This window comes from Nuphar pumila, chromosome 10 (assembly GCF_984573655.1).
Source record: "Nuphar pumila chromosome 10, dmNupPumi1.hap1.1, whole genome shotgun sequence".
NCBI classification, from domain to species: Eukaryota; Viridiplantae; Streptophyta; class Magnoliopsida; order Nymphaeales; family Nymphaeaceae; genus Nuphar; species Nuphar pumila.
Genome location: NC_143258.1, coordinates 47,776,032 through 47,798,900, shown reverse-complemented (window position 1 = coordinate 47,798,900; position 22,869 = coordinate 47,776,032). Strand labels below are relative to the sequence as shown.

Sequence of the window (22,869 nt, the reverse complement as noted above, 5' to 3'; positions counted from 1 at the left end):
TATCATGGTTGGTTGTTTTATCCAATTGGGAGTGGAACTGTAAAGGCCTCGAGTTTCTGAGAATATTTCTGCAATGGTTTATAAAAAAAATCAAGGGGTATGAGTTGGGGTCGTTACAACCAAGGTCTTTTGTAACAAAATGTTTTTGAAGATGAGCCTTCGTAGTTGCGATATCATTCATGTTATCTCTTGTAACGATGATGTCATCCATATATACCACCATAATTACTATGTCTGAGTTAGTTTTCTTAATAAATAATGTGTGGTCTGACGCTGACCTATTAAAACCAAACTTTGACATCACCTCAAACAACTTTTGAAACCATGCACGAGGACTTTGCTTTAGACCATATATTGCCTTTCTTAATCTGCACACCTTCTGACACTTCCCCTCAACCTCGAACGCAGGAGGTTGTTGCATGTAGACTGTCTCAGACAGATCCCTATATATAAGAATGCATTTTTCATATCTAGCTAACACAAACTCCATCCATGGTGAACGGCTACAGAGAGAACAAGATGAATGGTGCTCATCCATGCTACTGGAGAAAATGTCTCAAAGAAATTAACACCATATGTCTGAGTATAACCTTTTGCTACTAACTTGGCCTTGTACCATTCAATTGAACCATCTGAGTTGTACTTAATGGTATATACCCATTTGCATCCAACAATGTCCACATCCAATGGGGGATCAACGAGGTACCATGTCTGTTGAGACCGTAAAGCATCCATTTCATCTTGCATAGCCTGCTTCCACCGGCTATCAAGTACTGCCTTTTGATAACTCAAACGAATAGTTTCAGCAGATGAGACTGAAATAAAGGCTTTGATCTGATTACCAAGTCTGACATCTGACACAAACTGAGACATAGGATATAAGGTACATTGTCGTGTCCTCTTTCGCAGAGCAATTAGCCTGTTATCATCAACATAAATATCATTGCTATCAGGAGTACTTACCTCAGAAGAAGAAGAAGATGGAGGCACTGGAGGGGTTGGAGCTCTACGCACATACACCAATGGAGGATTGTGAAACCGTGAGGAAGGTGGAGTTGGATTCGGTAATGGCGAAGCCAATTCCAAGGGAAAAGGAGGAACAGGAAGTGGAAAGGAGTCATCTTGGTGAGCTTGCAGCCTAGCACCAGTACTGGAATAATATGGAAGAGACTCCAAGAAAGATACATCCGCACTGACATACTCTCGATGAGAAATTGGATTATAACATTGATACTCCTTTTGATTTTTTGGATAGCCTATAAACATACACTTAGCGTCTTGAGTTGCTAATTTATCACGGTCAGGTCCGAGTTTGTGCACAAAACAAACACACCCAAATACCTTGGGCGAAAGAGAGAAGAGAGGTACATTAGGATATAGGATTTGTAAAGGAATTTGGTCTTCCATGGATGATGAAGGCATGCAGTGGATCAAATAGCAGATTGTGGTAACCGCATCACCCCAATATGAAGTCGAAACATTGGATTGAATCATAAGGGTGCAGGCTACATCAAGGAGATGCCTCTGTTTTTGCTCAACCACCTCATTTTGTTGGAAAGTATAGGCACAGGTGGTTTGAGGTTGAATGCCATGGTCTCGATAAAATTGCAACAATGCTTTGGTTTTAAACTCAAGGGGATTATCAGTGCGAATAATCTTAACAATAGACTCAAACTGAGTTTTTATTTCAATAACTAATGATTTTAGGATACTAGGAACTTCAAATCTTTCTTTTATTAAGAACACCCAAGACAACTTAGAAAAATCATCAACAATAACAAGATAATAATGACATTGGGTCCTGGTAGGAATCTTACTAGGACCCCATACATCAGCATAAAGAAGTTCAAAGACTTTATGACTTGGCTGACTCTGACTAGAAGGAAACGAACTCCTATGATGCTTGCCCAACTGACAAGCTTCACACTGGAATGATGTAGTAGACAAAATTTGAGGAATGACACGATGAAGCTTCAACAATAAAGGATGTCTGAGATGTCGATGCCATTGAACAATACTCGAGGAATAATCGACTGCAGCATAAATATTTTCCATTGGGTGATGTAGATAATAGACTCAATTTTCTTCATAGCCTTCACCAATCTTCTTCCCCATCAGCAAATCCTGAAAATGACAACACACAGGATCAAATATCACTCTACAATTTAGCTCTTTTGTAAGGTAGTTAACTGAGAGTAAACTTTGAGGAAATGAAGGGGCATAAAGGAATTGTTCAAATGCAAGGAAGATGATATAGAAACATTTCCTTGACCAATAATAGCGAAGGAGCTCCCATCAGCTAATGAGACACTCCGATGTGCAGTAATAGCCTTTAATTATGAAAATTTTTTAGAGTTTCCACATAGATGTCTAGATGCACCAGAGTCAATAATCCGCTTACTATCATGGGAAGAGAGATGATCTCCTATTGAGTAGGCCACACCAGCTATAGGAGAAGAGGAACTTGAAGGACGATGAGCGACCAACTCATTATATTCTGTATGACTAAGAGTGATAGAATCACTAGGAGAATTGGTGCCATTCTCTACCTCTAGTTTTGTAACATTAGCTTTTGGAACATTTGGCTTCAATGGAGAAAAACTAGGTCGTCCATGTTTATCCCAGCAACGATCTTCTAAGTGTCCTGATTTTCTGCAATAGGTACATTGAAGTTTATCTCTACCTCTCATACCTCTTTCACGACCTCAATCTCTAACATTCAGAGTATTTCCTCATCCATAACTAGATGGAACAACTAAAGCTAATGACTGAGATACAAGTTGAGATTGTGGAAGAGAGATAGCAAGTCTGCTCAATCAATTGTATGCATCAGCAAGAGTAGGAACATCAACTTGGTCAACATTTGGACTTTAACAACTGAGAACTCTGATGATAGGCCTGTGAGGAACCGAGCAACCATAGTATGTTCTTGATGATCCTTTTGTTTTGAGCAACACAGAGGCCTATGAGCATTAAGTCTCTCAAAGGCAGCCTTAACGGAGGCATAGTACTAGGCCAAGGTCTGATCACCTTACTGTAAATTATATATCACCTGTTCAACTTGGAGAATACGACTCACATTAGTCTCTTGAGAGTACGTATCTCAAAGATTGTCCCACATTTGTTTAGCCATATTATAATAAATTAGGCCATCTGTAATATGAGGTTCAATGTTATTCATGATCCATGACATAACAGTATCATTATCTTCTTCCCAAGTATTGTATTTTCCTATTTTATCATTTGGTTCAAATTCCAACAAAATATGTTTTCTACGATGTTCAGACACCGACATCATAAACGTTCTGGACCACCTTGCATAGTTTGTTTTATTTAATTTCACGGAAGAACCATATGAGAAAGGATTTGCGAAGGCTTTGTATTCCCCAATAGCTTCATTCTTGTAATCAGTTTTGGGAACTTCACCCATAATAAATAACACTAACTCAAAAGTTACAACAAATGCCGATGCTGCAATAGATGTCCACAAGCACACATAAAAAAGAATGTCACAATTTGTAAATCTGGTCGACAATCAGCAAAACAAAAAAAAAAGGTCCACTCTCTAATCCACTACGAAATCATATCTAAGTTCTTTAAGAACTTACGATCTGCTCCATACTATGCAAATCCACTACGGTGATAAGTCTTCACCATGACACCTAGATTTGTGATCAGATCCTAACCAATCAAAACCTATGATCAGTTAAAAAAAAAGGAGACAGATCCATGACCATATGATATTTTTAATCTTCACAGAACCCATATTTGTTATCAGATATGAATCAACCACAACATGTGATCAGATCTGGGAAAAAAAATCAGGATGCAGGTCCACGACTATATAATATATTTAATCTTCACCATACCTAGATTTGTGATCAGACCTGAACCAACCAAAACATACGATAAAAAAAAACTCCATAATATGCATATCCATGATTATAAACTTTATTTAATCATCGCCATACACAGACACAAATAACGACTATCAAATCTGACTATCACCCACTTCATGACGGCAACACAACACCCATACCTGTATCCACCAGATCTGGTCGACAAAAAAAAAAAACTTCCCCACGACTTTTAGATCTGATTACAAATTTGAGTCATGACTTTTGTCAGACTGCAGATCTGTTATCAGATCTATACCACTCGGTTCCTCCAAAAAAAATCACCGAACACACCTTAGATCTCCTTCACGCGAACTGATATCCTTCAAGCGAGCTGTAATATCATGTTTTTTTACACTTAGCCAAATTATGATTTTTTAAAAATTTGGCTAAGTCTGAGGGAAAAATCGATTGGACCCCATTATTTAGACCAATGTTTTTGAGTCTGAGCCTAGCTCGAGTCTCATTTACAAGGTTGAAATGAGCCAATCGAAGTATATGAAAGAGTTTTAAATTTGACCTTTAAATTCAAGAAAAATTCAAGTGAAATTCTGGTTATTTTTTAGTAAAGTTCAAAATTTGATAGTAGTGTAATATGTCATCGGATTCGTCTCGAAATGTTGAGCGCAACGGTACGTTACTTTGGTGAATTCAAGTTCCAGTTGGCCCAAAAATTGTGTTTTCACAAAAAAGGAGTAGTTTGTTAAACTGTATCCGGATTTGGATTGGATTGGACCCAGTGGGTTTGACCCAAATTAATATGGATCTGAACTCTATCCAAGACCCATATTAATCTAGATTTGGTCCAATTTGAAATCCACTTGGATTTATGGAGTTGGATTTGGATCTTGGATCTAGATCCAAATCCATACACAACATATTTATATCTTTAAATTCAGTTTGAAGCTTTAAATTTGAGTTAATTAAGTATAAAAAAAGTCTTCCTAATCAATTCGACTATTTTTGGAAGATTTTAAACAATGAATAATTAATAATTACCTAAAAATAATTAATTATTTATTTATTTTTTATTAATTCTGAGTTTGTAATTAGGGCCGATTAGGGCTTCCTAAAATGGGTCCTCATGCTTACCTAAGAGGGCTTGAGAGGTTTTTAAGAAAGGGGGTTTAAAAAGAAATGGAAACTTTTAAAAAAAAAGAAGTGTTGAAAAAGAAAAAATTTGAAAATCTGGAAAGAAGGGAAGCAAGGGCCAACAAATGGGGACACCACCCATCTCCAGCCTTTTTTGAAAAGGCTGGAAAAGAGGGGCACGTCACCCCCTCTCGCCCTCTTTATATCAAAAAAAAAGAAGGGGGAAGAAGAAAGAGAAAGAAAGAAAGAGGAAAAAGAGAAAAAAAAAGAAAAGAGAGGGAGAGAGAAAGAGGAGGAAGGAGGAAGAAGGAAGAAGTAGAGGACGAGGAGGATCTTCTCCACCACCTACGTTTTTGCACCTCAGCCCCTATTTTCCCTCGATTCCTACAAGGTATGGGTGTTTTCTTTGATTCGAATAGGGAAAAGAACCTAAATCTGATTTATGGGATATTTTTTTTTAAAGAAACCATTAATCTCATTTAGTTTCTTGTAATCACTTATGAAATATCGTGATATGCACAATAGGATATGTGTATTCAGATTTAGATCCCTTTTTCCTTGGCAAAAGCCTGATTTATTGAGGCCCAAAGTCATATATATATATATATATAAGTGCATATATGACAAGTCTATTGTAAACCAACGTTTGATAATAAACTTGGGTATTTGTTATGCAAACTAGTTGTAATTCTGTGACCGGATTTAAACCTGTGTCCTACATGCTTTATTTGTTGCAAATTTATCTCTGAAGCAAGAATCATATATCTGGTGTTGGGTACACCCAACATGTAGTTGTCTGAGTCTGATCGTATATGTGCTTTTCTTTCATAATGAGTATGTTGCATGGTTCTTTTATATTTCTCATGGATATCTATAGGCAAAGGATTGAATTAGTGTCCACGAATCTAAGGGAAGCAGTTTTCTTTAAAGAAAAAAAATAAAGGGTGAAAAGAACTTGTGGGGGCCGTCAGTTGCCTTGACACCACATGTACATGGGCTCAAGTTGGACCAGTATATGGGCTGTTAGGCCCAGCCGACAGGGTCGGTTGGGCTGACTCAGCCAGCCCGGCTTGGCAGGGACTTGCCTGGCCGGGCAAGACTATGATAGGCCTGACAATCCCCTACCAGGCCTGGCCAAGGGTTGACCAGACCTGACCCAGCTGACTAAGGTCAGCTGGGCCTGTTTGGAACCCCAATCGACTGGGTATAAACCCCGTTATATAATATATATAATATATATATATGATCTGTATGCTTTTAGGGTGTGTTGGTCTAGACAGTCGAGCTCTACTCGACTGACCAAGCCGGCCAAATCTGTCAGCAGACTGATAGGCATGGGTTGTCAGGCCTGTCGAGTCTGCTGGGCCCAGCCGAGTGGGCTCGGCTAGGCAGGGGTTGCTACAATTTCTTTTTTTTTTAGTTGTTTATTGGGGTTGGCTGCCAGGCCCTGGCAGCACATACACAGGCCCAGATCGGGCTTGTGCATGATCTGTCAGGCCCAACCGAATGAACTCGACTGGGCTAGCTTGGCTAACTTGGGTTGGCTGGGCTGTTGGGCCTGGCCCAGACCCCTGGCTGGGCTGGTTCAGGCCGGGCAGCCTCCTGCGAGGCCCAGCTGAGTCTGACCAGACCAAACCCAGCCGACTCTGGTCAGCTGGGCCAAATCTAGACCTCAGCCGACTGGGTCGGCTGAGTGATTAAACCTCTTGCAAAAAAAAAAAATTATGTACGTTTAACTCTTCATGTTAACTTCATTGTCTATATGTATGTGGAATTTTAACACAGGTTATGAATGAAAAGCCTCATGTGTTAGAATCGATGGGTTATGCTTAACCCAGTAATGTATAGTTGAACTCATGCACATTTGCTTGATTGAATAAATATGTTTTGCACAAATGTGGTTATATGAATGAGTCTTCACATTTTTTAATTGAGCTCTCATAAATCCAAACATATAAGTGAATAGTTACATAAAAGTACATGCACATGATTGGTGAACACGTGCACTTGAATGTTGCAGCACATGCACGTCATTAATTTGACAGATACATATGTGCATTTTGATGAGCATAATCTTTCATGTGTCTTGGTAGGATGTGACATGCTTATATATTATGTTAAGCACAAAGTTCGTGCATAGTGCACGAGTATACACGAGATTCATATGGATACACATGTACGAGACTACGTGGTGGGTTCACAAGTTTCTTCAAAATGATTTGTAAGTGAAAGCATACAGTTGACATGGATACATATATTAACTGAAATCATGCTTTGGACACGAACATTTGTACTAAATAAAGACATGTAATGAATACGAAGTTGTGAATTTAGGCACATGTGTGAACTTTACTAATTCACGCACATTTTCAAATTTGTATATATGAATGTGCGTAGTGGAGTCTTCAAAAGTAATGCACTGGGATATGTTATTCATGGTTGTTGGCATATGTATGCATCGATGATCGAAATGAATCATCGTGGACCGGGTGGGCCTTGAGTTGTGGTTTGATCCTTTTTTTATTTTAAATGCATTATAAAAATCACATTAATATTTTGCACTGCATTGCATTGTTCTATGTGTTTCCATGGGCGGGAATTACAAATTAAAGTAATGGGATAATAATAATCTAATAAAAATAAAAGAACAGTGTAATATACTTTCTAAGATGTCTTGTCAGGAATACGGGTCTCTTAGAGTTGCGGTTTTGGAGAAACCACGAGAATACAAAAACTCTGTGTGCATTATTGTTGCCCATGAACCCGATATTAAGGTTCTTCTTTTGGCCTCAGTTTTAGGGAGAGTTCGTTAGTTTGTCTAGAGTGGTGTGTAGACACAACTGTTATTTTGGTATACCAAAAAAAACGACACTTATGGATGGGTGATCCCTAGTGTCCTCGACATTAGATATATAATTTATTATTCTGCAGGTTGTTTCAGTCGAGGGCTAAGTTTGGAACCCAGTAATAAAATATAATTTATGTGTTAAGCTACCTTGGAAACCTAACTTGACCTTGAAGAATTTTACTCGTTTGGTGTATCCGCGGGCAACGGTAATTAAAAAGAGAAACTTAAGTTGTGTGTGTTTATCTATTCCCTTAACTAATAAAGGCTGGTGAATTGATAATATGTTTCCCTAAAGCATGTTAAATGATTACATTGCTTAAATTGTTATCCTTGTTATTTATTAAATGTTCTCTCATGCATAATAACGGTTCCCTTTTGCATGAATGATTAATTGAATTATGTATGTGTCATAATTGCATCCCTCTAAAATATTACATGAATCTTATTTATGTTCTTTTTACTTGTTTGTTTTATTGGAGGGATTCGTACACATAATTCTTCAGATTTCTAACACCCTATTTTTATGGTTTTTGCAGCCGCAGAGGATCAGTGAAGCGACTCGCTTCTGGGAGAGCTATGGGTGCTACACGTTTGCTAAACAACTTCACAGAGGAAGAGTGTGGCTCAACTTTTCTTTACATCTTTTTTACATTCAATTGTTTATGCACTTTGAATTTCCTTATGCAATTGTCTCGAGACTATTATTAATTATTCAATAAAAGTTTGGTTTGGTATGAATGATAAATGTGAGATCCCTTGTGGTTGGTTGGGTTATCCAATGTTGAGTGGAGCTGTAAAGGCCCCGAGTCTCTGGGAATGTTTCCGCAATAGGTTTAAAAAAAAACTGCATTTTCAAGGGGTATGAGTTAGGGTTGTTACAGGTTTGGTATCAGAGCTACCACAAAATCTTACACTTTTATCATCTTTTTAGCATTATGTTTTTAATTTTGGTAAGTGAGCTCTGTCTTGAAGCATCAACAAGTCGTGCCTCATACTCTAAAGCAGTCTCCTTCACTAGTAAGACTATTTAACATTGTTATTTACGCATTGAATCTCTTATGCTTGCTTGCATTGGTGGTTAATTTTGTTTTAGTGTGTATTAAATGTCGTGATGTAATTATATAAATGAATTATTCAGGATCAACCCCAAGGGGGTAGGATCGATCATGGTTTAATTTTTGTAAAAAAATTCATACGTTATAGATGCATAGACGCAAGGGTGCTTCATCTTTTTCTGGTGCTCCTGCAAACTGGCAGGAGCAGAAGAATTTCATAATGAATGCCCTTCATACTCTGACCGAGACCATGACAGTGCAGGCGGTATAGACAGCTCAGGCAGCACACGTTGCACAGGCAGCTACCTGCATCCATCCCCCTAAGGTGATTCTGAACCCCAATGGGGCTTCTTACAAGCGATTCCTGAAGTTGGATCCGCCAACTTTTTCAGGAAAGGTCGGCCTAGAGGCAGACGAGAGCTGGGTTGAGGAGACTGAGTAGGCGTTTGACGTCCTACCAGTCCTCGAGGATAGGAAGATTGTATTTGGCATGTACGGTCTGAAGGACGATGCCAAGAAGTGGTGGGACACCCTGCGAAGGGTGAAGTTTGCCGATATGGACGTGGTTCCTTGGGAGGTGTTCACAGAGGAGTTTCTGAACGCTTACTTTTCCTCTTACTCCGAGGAGCAATGTAGCAGAGGTTGCTCGACTTGACTCAGGAGAACATGAGTCTGGTGGACTACACCACTAGATTCCGGTATCTCGAAAGGTACTGCCCGAACCTCTTCAAGAATGAGAAGGTGAAGACAATGAAGTATGTACGCGAGCTAAAGGATGGACTCTGAGTACAGGTGTTGAAAGGTCGACCCACTACACTGGCAGAGGCGATTGAGATTGCAACGGTATTGAACGATGAATAGGAAAGGTTCAGGGGCGACTCACAAAATAAAGGCAACAATGAAGCTAGTTCGACTGGTGGTGCAAGGAAGAACCCACCTGCATGTGGGAAGGAGCAGGGAGGCAAGAGGCAGAGGACCCGGGGGGAACGTCAGCAGGGCACGCGACAGAGACAACCTCAGCAGGGGAAGGCCCAATCACTGTGTCGTAGGTGCAACAAAAACCATCCTTCGGGTTTTTGCCCGATGTTCAAAGGGGTTTGTTTTTAGTGCCAACAGCCTAGACACATTGCTCCCTATTGTTTGAACAAGCCAGCGGTTCGAGGAGGACAGCAGCAGCCACAACAACAATAGAGGCATCAGGAGCAGCGGGGTCAGCGAATGACCAATGGGAGAGTCTATGCTGTTACGACTACCACACAGGGAGATCAGACGGATTTGATCGAAGGTATCTTCTTAGTCATCAATCATTATACACGTGAAATATTTGATTCTAACGCTACTCACAGTTATTTGACATGTTCTAATTTTGAGGATAAAATTCTTTTAAGGGGGTTATCTTCTTAGTCATCAATCATTATACACATGAGTTAGTATCATGCTTTTTCACACTTAGCTAAATTATGATTTTTAAAAAATTTGGCTAAGTTTGAGGAAAAAATCGATTGCACCCCGTTATTTAGACTGATGTTTCTGAGTCTGAGCCTAGCTCGAGTCTCATTTACAAGGTCGAAACGAGTCAATCGAAGCATAAGAAAGAGTTTTAAATTCGACCTTTAAATTTGAGCAAAATTCATGTTATTTTTGGGTAAAGTTCAGATAGTAGTGTAATATGTCATTGGATTCGTCTCGAAATATCAAGCATAACGGTATGTTACTTTGTTGAATTCGAGTTCTAGTTGGCCTAAAGATCACATTTTTATAAAAAAAAGAGCAGTTTGTTAAACTGGATCTGGATTTGGATCGGATTGGACCCGGTGGGTTTGGCTCAAATTAATATGGATCTGGACTCTATCCAAGACCCATATTAATGTGGATTTGGTCTACTATAAAATCCACTTGGAATTATGGAGTTGGATTTGGATCTTGGATCCAGATCCAAATCCATGCCCAATATATTTATAGCTTTAAATTCAGTTTGGAGCTTTAAATTAGAGTTAATTAAGTCTAAAAAAAAGTGTTCCAAGTCAATTTGACTATTTTTGGAAGATTTTAAATAATTAATAAATACTTAAAAAATAATTATTTATTTATTTAATTTTTATTAATTCCGAGTTTGTAATTAGGGCTAATTAGGGCTTCCTAAAATGGGTCATCATGCTTACCTAAGAGGGCTTGAGAGATTTTTAAGAAAGGAGGTTTAAAAAAAATGAAAACTTTAAAAAAAAAAGTAAAGTATCGAAAAAGAAAAATTTTGAAAATCTGGAAAGAAGGGAAGCAAGGGACAACAAATGGGGAAACCACCCATCTCCAGCCTTTTTTGAAAAGGCTGGAAAAGAGGGGCACGTCACCCCTTCTCACCCTCTTTATATCAAAAAAAAGAAAAAAGAAAAGAGAAAGAAGAAAGAGAGAGAAAAAAAAAGAAAAGAGAAGGAGAGAGAAAGAGAAGAGGAAGGAGGAAGGAGGAAGAAGTAGAGGAGGACGAGGATCTTCTCCACCACCCACGTTTTTGCACCTCAGCCCCAATTTTTCCTCGATTCCTACAAGGTACGGGTCCTTTCTTTGATTTGAATAGGGAAAAGAACCTAAATCTGATTTATGGGATATTTTTTTTTAAAGAAACCATGAATCTTATTTAGTTTCTTGTAATCACTTATGAAATATCATGCATAGTAGGATAGTGTATTCATATTTAGATCCCTTTTTTCCTGGCAAAAGCTTGATTTATTGATGCCCAAAGTCACATATATATATATATATATATATATATATAAATATATACAAATGCATATATGACAAGTCTATTGCAAACCAACGTTTGATAATAAACCTGGGTATTTGTTATGCAAACCAGTTGTAATTCTGTGACCGGATTTAAACATGTGTCCTGCATGCTTTATTTGTTACAAATTTATCTCTGAATCAAGAATCATATATCTGGTGTTGGGTACACCTAACATGTAGTTGTCTGAGTCTAATCGTATATGTGTTTTTCTTTCATAATGAGTATGTTGCATGGTTCTTTTATCTTTCTTATGAAATTCTATAGGCAAAGGATTGAATCAGTGTGCATGAATCTAAGGGAAGCAGTTTTCTTTAAAGAAAAAAAATAAAGGGGGAAAAGAACTTGTGGGGCCCCTGACACCACATGTACATGGCTCCGGTTAGACCTGTATATGGGCTCAGACCCAGCCAACAAGGTCGGTTGGGCTGACTCGACCCTTGGGCAGGACTAGGACAGGCCTGGTAGTCCCCTGCCAGGCCCGAGCCAGGGTTGACCAGACCCGACCCAGCTGACTAAGGTCAGTAGGGCCTGTTTGAAACCCCAGCCGACTGAGTCAGCTAGGTGTAAAGCCCATTATAAAATAAAAAATATATATAGATATAATTATATATACAAATATAAATGGTTTGTATGCTTTTAGGGTGTGTTGGTCTGGACAGTTGACCAACCGAGCTCTGCACGACTGACCAAGCCAGCCAGATCTGCCAGTAGACTGACAGGCATGGGTTGTCAGGCCTGCCGAGTCTGCTGGGCCTAGCCAAGTGGGCTCGGATGGGCAGGGGTTGTTACAATTTTTTTTTTTTTTAGTTTTAGTTGTTTATTGGGTTTGGCTGCCAGGCCCTGGCAACATATACATAGGCCCAGATTGTCCCTGTGCATGATCTTTCAGGCCCAGCCGAATGAGCTCGGCTAGGCTGGCTTGGCCAACTTGGGCTGTTGGGCCCAGCCCAAACCCCTTGCTGGGCTGGTTCAGGCAAGGCAGCCTCCTGCCAGGCCCAGCTGAGTCTGACCAGACCAAACCCAGCCGACTCTGGTCGGCTGGGCCCAATCTGGACCCTAGCCGACTGGGTGATTAGACCTGTTTCAAAAAAAAAAAATTATGTACGTTTAACTCTTCATGTTAATTTCGTTATCTACATATATGTGGAATTTTAACACAGGTTCTATATAAAAAGCCTCATGTGTTAGAATCGATGGGTTATGCTTAACCCAATAATGTATAGCTGAACTCATGTACATTTGCTTGATTGAATAAATATGTTTTGCACAAATGTGGTTATATGAATGAATCTTCACATTTTTTAATTGAGCTCTCATAAATGCAAGCATATAAGTGAATAGTTATGCAAAAGTACATGCACATGATTAGTGAACACGTGCACATGAATGTTGCAGCATATGCACATCATTAATTTGACATATATATATGTGCATTTTGATGAGCATAATCTTTCATGTGTCTTGGTAGGATGTGACATGCTTATATATTATGTTAAGCACAAAGTTTATGCATAATACATGAGTATACACGAGATTCATATGGGTACACATGTACGGGACTGTGTGGTAGGTTCACAAGTTTCTTCAAAATGATTTGTAAGTGAAAGCATGCGGTTGACATGGATACAAATATTAATTGAAATCATGCTTTGGACATAAACATTTATACTAAATAAAGACCTGCAATGAATGCGAAGTTATGAATTTAGGCACATGTATGTGAACTTTACTAATTCAAGCACATTTTCAAATTTGTATATATGAATGTGCATGGTAGAGTATTCAAAAGTAATGCATTGGAATATGTTTTTCATGGTTGTTGGCATATGTATGCATCGATGATCGAAATGAATTATCATGGGCTGGGTGGGCCTCGAGCTGTGGTTTGCTCCTTTATTTATTTTAAATGCATTGTGAAAATCACATTAATATTTTGCACTGCATTGCACTGCATTGCACTATTCTATATGTTTCCATGGGCGGGAGTCCCGTGATGGCTCTCGCAGGGGTAAATGCGAGTTGTTACCTTTGTTTGCATGCTGAATTGCAAATTAAAGAAATGAGATAATAATAATTTAATAAAAAAAAAACAGTGTAATATACTTTCTAAGATGTCTCGTAGGGAGTACGGGACTCTTGGAGTTGCGGTTTTGGGGAAACCACGAGGACACAAAAACTTCGTGTGCATTATTGTTGCTCATGAACCCGATATTGAGGTTCTTCTCGTAGCCACAATTTTAGGGAGAGTCTGTCACTTTGCCTGGGGGTGGTGTGTAGACACAGGTGTTGTTGTAGTATACCAAGAAAAATGACACTTGTGGATAGGTGATTTCTGGTGTCTCCGATATTAGATGGGTGGTCTAATGTTCTGAAGGCTGTTTCGGTCGAGAGCTAAGTTTGGAACCCAGTAATAAAATACAATTTGTGTGTTAAGCTATCTTAGAATCCAAACTTGACCTCGGGAAATTTTACCCGTTTAGTGTATATGCGGGCAACGATAATTAAAAAGAGGAACTTAAGTTGTGTATATTTAATATGGACATGCATATGAAAGAAAAACTATAATGAAAGATAATAAATTACTCATGCATTGCACTGAAGTCATGCATATTCCTGCTATGCATTAGTTCATGCATGTTTACATGTTTCTTTAATTGATAAAGGTTGGTGAATGAATAATATGTTTCCCTAAAGCATGTTAAATGATTACATTGCTTAAATTATGATCCTTATTACTTTTTAAATGTTCTCTCATGCATAATAATGGTTTTCTTTTACATGAATGGTTAATTGAATTATGTATGTATCATAATTGCATCCCTCTAAAATATTACATGAATCTTATTTATGTTCTTTTTACTTTTTTGTTTCATTGAAGGGATTCGTAGGCAGAATTCTTTGGATTTCTGATACCCAATTTTTGTGGTTTTTTGCAGCCGCAGAAGATCAGTGAAATGACTCGCTTCTGAGAGAGATACGGGTGCTACATGTTTGCTAGACAGCTTCATAAAGGGATAGTGTGGCTTAGCTTTTCTTTACATTCAATTGTTTATGCACTCTAAATTTTCTTATATAATTGTCTCGAGACTATCATTCATTTTTTAATAAAAGTTTGGTTTGGTTTGGTGTGAATGATAAATGTAAGATCCCTTGTAGTTGGTTGGGTTATCCAATGGTGAGTGAAACTGTAAAGGCCTCGAGTCTCTGGGAATGTTTCCATAATGGGTTTAAAAAAAAATCCGCATTTTCAAGAAGTATGAGTTGGGGTCGTTACATGAGCTTTGGCGCAGAACCCGAAATCAGGCTCCCAAGGTCGACTGCTCTGATACCATGTGAATCGGCAAACAAAACAGTAAAAGACTAGGAGACAAGAGAGAGAGAGAGATAGGCGTCTTATTTTTCTTAATTAGGTCTAATCTATTTTAGGTTTAAGTAGAGATTAGCCAAAGGAATAAATTTACATTTATGTCCCTCATTATTCATAAAATATCAAAGCAGCCTTAAGAATAGATAAATTCTAAAGTGGTTGACTTATCTTAACAAGGACGATAATGAATCATGAAGATAAGGTAATGACCAGAAGGAATGATAGATTGCCCAAGTTTTGAAGCTTCAGTGGATGAACAATGGAGGTAAACAAATTATGACCTTAGGCAAAATATGTTTTCCTGACAAAAGAGATGTTTTCGACATTAACAAAAAAGTTTTCCCATAGGCATGTTTAGGTCGCAAGATTGCAGCACCCTTTCCATCCTTAGGCACCCTTTATTGTATTAAAGAAAGTATCTTCCTGATAGCAATAAAGTAGTGACTAAACAAAGAGTGCTTTGTCTTGATGGCTTGGATATCTGATAAAAATCCTTTTAGCTATGACTGACGTGATTAATATATATATATATATATATATATATATATATATATATATATATATATATATATATGCACAAACTCACACACACAAGTGTGTGGGCTGCACACACACACAACCATGTCTGAGAAAGATTGGGAACAAAATCATATGAAATCCTTGCCAAACTAAAAACAAGATGCCAAGCCAACTCTTTCAGGGTATATTTTTACTTTGGATAGGATCAATCAACAAATTGACATAGAAAGGACTCCATCTAAAGTATTCGTGGGCTAGACTGCTGCGATATCCCATTATGAAAATCGGACCTCACATGCATGTTTGGCCTGTTGGCTGACATTCAGCAAAGTTCACATCCAGTTTAGCTGTCATCCAAGTTAAATACCCAAGCAAAAAATGTATCACTGTCATAATGAAAAAAAAAGTGGGATCTCAAACATATGTCTAGTCTGTCGGCTGGCATTCCATCCAAATTAATCATTGAAAACAACAATAAATGTATCACTGGCATCTCTTCAAACTCTGCATTAGCATGTATAACCAACTCTTTCGAATGTATAAGATGCGTACACAGATTCATAATATCATCATGAAACTATTTTAAAGAAATACATGTTGAAAATCTGAGACACATCACATAAATTTCACGATTCTTCATAGGTATTAAACTAACACAAACAAGCACTACACAATGTTCTTTGGATCATGAACAAAAATCTGTTTCAATAAAGAAAACTATATGTACAAAAAAAAAATTCTTCTAGGTGAGAAGATCAAAAGATTTTCATAGAAATTGAATTCCACCAAAATAAACATCCAAATAAGCATGTCTACTACCAATAAAAATTCTGTTTTGACATATACAGAATTTTTATTGCATGAAAGCATGAACATAAACAAGGGTATAACCATGGGGGAAGATTCATGCATCCTCCTTCATGTATTTTTACAAAAACATAGATTAAAACCCCTTTTTCATGGATTTTCATCAAATTATTGCATGAAAATTCAATCTATATCAATTTCCCACTTGTTTCAAGAGAGAAAACCCATACCTTGAGTAAATAATGAACAAAAAATAAAGGTGGAGATGAAAAAACGTGGATGGAGGGCTGGAGCAGCTCTCCTCCTCTCTTTTCTTTTTTTTTTCTTTCCAGCTCTCTTTCTTCCTTTTTCTTCCCCTTTTTTTTCTTAAATAGAGTGAGAGGGAGGTGACCCCCCCCCCCCCCCTTCTCTAGCCCTCTCTGAATGGGCTGAAGAATGAGAGTTTCCAAATTTTTGAAACTCCCTACTCAAGTTTCCAAAAAATTTCCAACCTATGTTGACTTTTCTAAAACTTTCCAATTCTTTTAAAACTCTCCCTTAACCTCTCTTAAGTAAAAATAAGGACTCTTTTTAAGAAGTCCTACTCAGCCCTAAAATGAAATTCAGAATTAATATAATTTAATCAATCAATTAATTAATTATTAAATATTAATTAATTAAAAATTATCTAAATGCTTTCAAAAATAGCCAAATTAATTCAGAAGGCTTCTTAACCTTATCAAACTCCAAATTAAAGTTTTTTATTGAATTTAAAGCTAGAAAAACATTGGGCTTGGATTTGGATCTGGATCCAAACCTAAGATTCAAATCCAACTCCAAAAACCCAAATAGATTTTGGACTGGACCAAATCTAGATTAATATGGATCTTGGTTAGGGTCCAGATCCATATTAATTTGGATTAAATCTATTGGATTCAATCCGATCCAAATCTGGATCCAGTTCGATAAACTGCTCAATTTTTTAAAAAAATGCAATTTTTGGGCCAATCGAAACTCAAATTTGACAAAGCAACATATTGTTGTGATTGGCATTTCAAGACACATTCAATGACATATTACACGAATATCAAATTCTGAATTTTGCCTAAAAATAACCTAAATTTTGCCTAAATTTTACTTGAATTTAAAGGTCAAAAATAAAACTCTTTCTCACATTTCTATAGGCTCGCCTCGACCTTGCCAATGAGACCTGGGCCAAACCCAGACTCAAAGACATCATTCTAAAAATTGAGCCCCCAAACAATTTTTCTCTCAAACTTAGCCAAATTTTTAAAAATATTTAAATTTAACTAAGTGTTGAAATACGTGAAATTATATTAAATATGTGATTTTATGATTTAAGTGTCATATGAAGTGATGTATGATGTGATGCATATTTATTGTATACATGCTTATGTCATGTTGGTTGCTATCGACCCTGAGAGTGGTCAATTGTATTGATACATGTATCACAATAGTTTTCATTGGATATGGTACACGTTGAGGAACTGTTCTCAAAGGATTCTCTATGACGGTGTGCTTGACCAGATAAGGTAATCTAGCTAGAGCGGTAAGTCTTTGCGAGGAAATGCATTGTCCAATATCGGGTAGCCTGCGAAGACGGTATATTCTTGTGAGGAAGTGCATTGTTCAAGACCAGGTAGATCGTCAGTCTAGGGCAGTAACTCCTTGTGAGGTTGTACATTTTCCAAACCAGGTGATCCGGTGTGGAACTTGTAAATCTTTATTATGAATAAAGATTTTATTATGATGAATTGTGGTGATATTCTAAGTTGATTGAGATAGCCAATTATGAATCTATAGATTTAATTTTTTTGTTATAGCATAATTATATACTGAAATCAAATATGAGAATCAGATCCTTATTGATTTTAGATCTTGATATGAGGTTATGATTGTAACGCTTATGTTAGTGTATAGGTGACACACTTACAAATGACTAGTTTTGACTTATTAGGTGAATGATACATCACACCTACATAGTTTCATTGCAAATGATTGCATTATGATTGTCTGAGTAAATATATCACACATATGTATCATGATTGATGTGTATCATGAATATCTAACTAAATTACTTAGAATGTATGTGCTTGCGTTTCACGCTGGAATGGTCAAATGTGATTTAACTTATTGTTTATAAGAATTATGAATGCATATGAAAATAATCTGAATGTCTTATATATATATATATATATATATATATATATATGCGATGACATGAATGCATATAGATTATGCTTTATTGTGTGAGTTAATATTGAATAGAATATTAAGTGATGAAATGTTTTATGTTTGAATGCTTGAAATGAATGACTCATAGGATGTTGTTCCTTTGTCTATCACCTGATGATTGATGAATAATATATCATGTCTTTACTTTTAAATGCTTGATATATTTTCTTTAAGTTTGAGTTTGGGTTGCTTTATCAGACTTTAGCGAGTCTGACCCCGTTTTATGGGGGACAGGTATTGGGGGACAGGTATTGCAGGTAAAGTATAATTAGTAGTTGGAGCAAAGGGCTGGTCGAGTTGCATCCTCGAGGGTCCACTCTTACCTTGCGATCTTGGTATTCATGATCTTTTCGTTTTAAGTGCTTGATAATGTAGAGACTAAAGTGTTGTTTTTATATTCTGATTTGAAATGAAATTAAAACTCTTTATATTTCAGTCTTATATTGTACATGATTTGAAATGTGTATATCCCGTATATTTTGATTTGATTGTTATCTTTAATGTAACCTCGCCCAAAGTCTTAACCATTTTTTAAAATCATTTTCGCATTATAAGATCTGATTTACTTATACTTATAAAAAAAAAATTAGCCTCGAAATTTCAAAATTTGAACAATAATTAAAGTTAAAATTTTTGGGGCATTACAATTAATGAAGTAACAACCAATAAAAAATAGAAAATCTCAAATCAGTACTAAAAAATATGAGATTAACATATAAAAGTAACTAAGAAACTGATTACATAACTAAAAAATTAATTATATAATTGAAAAATATAATGTCCTATAAAGAAACAACCAATAAGCAATAGAAAATCTCAAATATAAGTACTAAAAAATATGAGATTAACATATAGAAAGTAAAATAAACTAATTAAAAGCTTACTAATTAAAAATAAAAATAAATAAATAAATGCTTTATTGATAAAGTAACAACCAACAAGAAATATAAAATCTCAAATCAGTACTAAAAAAATATGAGATTAACATATAAAATTAACTAAGAAACTGATTGCATAATTGGAAAACTAATTATATAATTAAATAATATAATGTCCTATAAAGCAACCAATAAGCAATAGAAAGTCTCAAATATAAGTACTAAAAAATATGAGATTAACATATAAAAAGTAAAATAAACTAATTAAAAACTAATTAAAAATAAAACAAATAAAGAAAGAAATGCTTTATTGATGAAGTAACAACCAATAAGAAATAGAAAATCTCAAATACTCAAAAATATGAGATTGACATATCCCATGTCTCCACAACACCGCAGTCAGACATACCAAGATATTTCATCATGACACAGTCAACTTTATCTATTTCCTTTTATAATGTTGATTACTTGTTTTGTGTTTGTTTTTTTTCCTTTTAAAATTTGTTATCAATTGCATTACATTTCGATTTCAACTTAGTTTTATCGTTTGTTCTGATGATTTAAAATTTCTATTCAACACTTTGCACTTGAGATGATATTCACGTTTTAATACTTTAGATTACTATATATATATGTGTGTGTGTGTGTGTGTGTGTGTGTGTGTGTGTGTGTGTGTGTGATAGTTGTGTCCCTGTATCCTAATCTTTGAGAATTGCCACGTTGTACAAGCGTATCTGCATCATATCCCATTCCCACATTGCCATCCATGTGAGATAGGTGCTTGTTCATAAAATAATAGCAACTAACAGGAACATCAATAATCTGTTGATGCTTATTCTTTCAAACTAAAAACTTAAAGTTTATTCCATAGACCAATAGTATCTGATTTCTTAGAATGACCAAAATTACTTCCATATATTCTGGTATGATAAGAGGTATTTATTTTTCTCTTCTAGATGCTGAAAGGTCTAAAAACAATGAGATGCTCTTTGCAGAATTGGGATTTGTTTATCACCTATTCTCTCAGTCTTCTGTCTTGCCTTGTTGCTTTTGGCTTATAACAAACTGTGATTCTCTGCTGAATCTGCTTAGAGAATTAGTTCAGAGACTGTACTTTGTGGTTTTGCTTGCACGCAGAGAGCATGCTCTCCAATTTTGTCTTCCACTTTCACTAACCAAATCCATATATAAAAGAACAGGTATCGGTTGGGCGTAAGCCTGTCACAGGTCTCCAACTATTACTAGAAGCAAACAAAACAGACTCTGCATCCATCTTCAACATTGCCCAAGATCCTCCAACCATACTGGGACATCCATGTGGCGATTGGTTCCCCTAGGTGGCATGGAGCTGAAGAACAAGATACCAGATGGTTTGAGCCAGTGAAATGGAAGAACTTCTCAAATGTCAGCACTGCTCCAATCGAGTTGAAGGAAACCTGCATCGGAGATCCGTCTGGTGTCTATATAGTCACTGGTGCTCAGCTTGGGGTCTGGGATTTCGGAAATAGAAACGTTTTGCACATGAAACTTCTATATTCCAAGATCCCTGGTTGCATTATCAGGAGATCTGTTTGGGATCATACCCCTGTTAGTCAAAACAATAATATAAGACAAGGGGCTGAAAGTTCTCAAAAGAGTGAGTCAAGTTCTGGATCAGCAACACAGGCAGGGAAAGTGATGAAAATTGTTGACATGTCTGAAATGAGTAAGGGGCCACAGGACCCGGCCATTGGTTGGTTACAGGTGCTAAATTAGGTGTAGAGAAAGGGAGGATAGTTTTGCGGGTGAAATACTCACTGTTGAATTACTGAAAATGTTGGTGTGTGCTGTTCTTGCACTGCCTAATGTAGCTTTTGTATGTAAATAATATTTAGTGGCTCGTTTGTAGTGATTTTGAAGGTGAATCTCATCAACAGGTTTTCTTTTATCAATGCAAGTGTTGTTGTACTCAACATTGGAAACGGATGACTAGAATAGAAGGCTAAATACAATCTTGAACATATATTTGAATTCTAGGGGAAGCCAATTGCCTTATATTCTAAAACTATGTTTAAGCAACCAATGCTACTCTCTTGACTGTGGCTTTACATAGAACTGTGCTGAACAGATACTTTTGGATATAGTAAACCTGTGTTCTCAGGATAACATGAAAAATTACCACTTTCTCAAGTTTTGGTTTGATAGATGTGATGTTAATGGTTAAGTTCATGACCTTGGCCATGTTTCATTTGGCACATAAAGATACCCTTATTCCCAAAACCTTCCAAAGCATATATCCCAATTATAGCCTTGATAGGAGAAGCAAAAACAAGCATTTGCTATTTTATACTTTGCATGATTTGTCATTTTAGAAAATGGTATTGATTTATTTGTTGTAAGCATAATTTAGTAACTTGATAAAGGTAAAACCATGCTCCTCCCAAGTTAAAAAGCTTTCTAGAAGGTATCTGGAATTGCATAGAAACCATATGGGGTATTTGGCAGGCCTCAAACACGAAGGTGGTCCAAGAAATTAGTTAAAAATGTCGGAATGGAATGCAAATCTCCAGTGAAAAACTAGTTAAAGCTGTTTTAAGTTGTTTATCGATTGCCCAATATTGAAAAAAGTTACCTCGTTGTGCTGCACTTGCATCATTCTAGGTATTTTCCTTCAAAAGTCCTATCTTAAATGTTTTATTAATTACTCGAATCACATACATTGTAGAACCAAGATTTCGCTTCAACTTTTACATGCTGTTAGGAGGCAGTGTATCATAAAAATTATTCACCCTCTGACATGATGTTGTGCATCATCTACCAATCCTAATCAGCCAAGCAAATGCACCCTAGTCATCCACATTCTCACCTATTTATACATATTGATTCCCACCAGGGTTTGTCCCTCAGTGCAGCTTATCAAAAAATTCACACCAAACCAAACTAATGAGCCTGCAAGAACTCTCTTTAATGGTTAGAGGCAACCATGGGTTGTCACCTGATATGGAACCACCGATGTTTGGAACTCGAGAGATTGTCCGTTGCTGCAAAGTCAAAGCTGATTATACTCCCTAGCGGGCAAGCAGGCAGAGCATCCAGTTTTTTTTTTTTGTGTGAGTCCATCACTGACGTCACATTGGCTGGCCTCTGGTTGGTAAAACCCTTGAGGTCCTCCCTGCCCACTGGGGAGTACACTCAGCTTCGGCCTTGCAGCAAACGACATCAGCCACGGGTTTCAAGCTTGTGGCATCTTAGTGACATTCACGAGTCACCCCTACCAGATGAGCAAGGCCCTTGTAGGCAGGACATCGAGAGTTCTAAGGGGGGTTTATTTGGTCTAAGAGTTGTGAATATTTCACTGACCTAGGAATAGGCTTGGGCTGGTCACTCTTAAGACCTGAGTTTTTATAGTCA

General features: G+C 37.0%; 1 pseudogene; it reads left to right on the top strand.

Annotated features, from left to right (window-relative positions):
* Nucleotides 1-980: 980 nt before the first annotated feature.
* LOC149826799 (MACPF domain-containing protein CAD1-like) lies at nt 981-21,290 on the top strand (annotated as a pseudogene).
* The last annotated feature ends 1,579 nt before the right edge of the window (nt 21,291-22,869 follow it).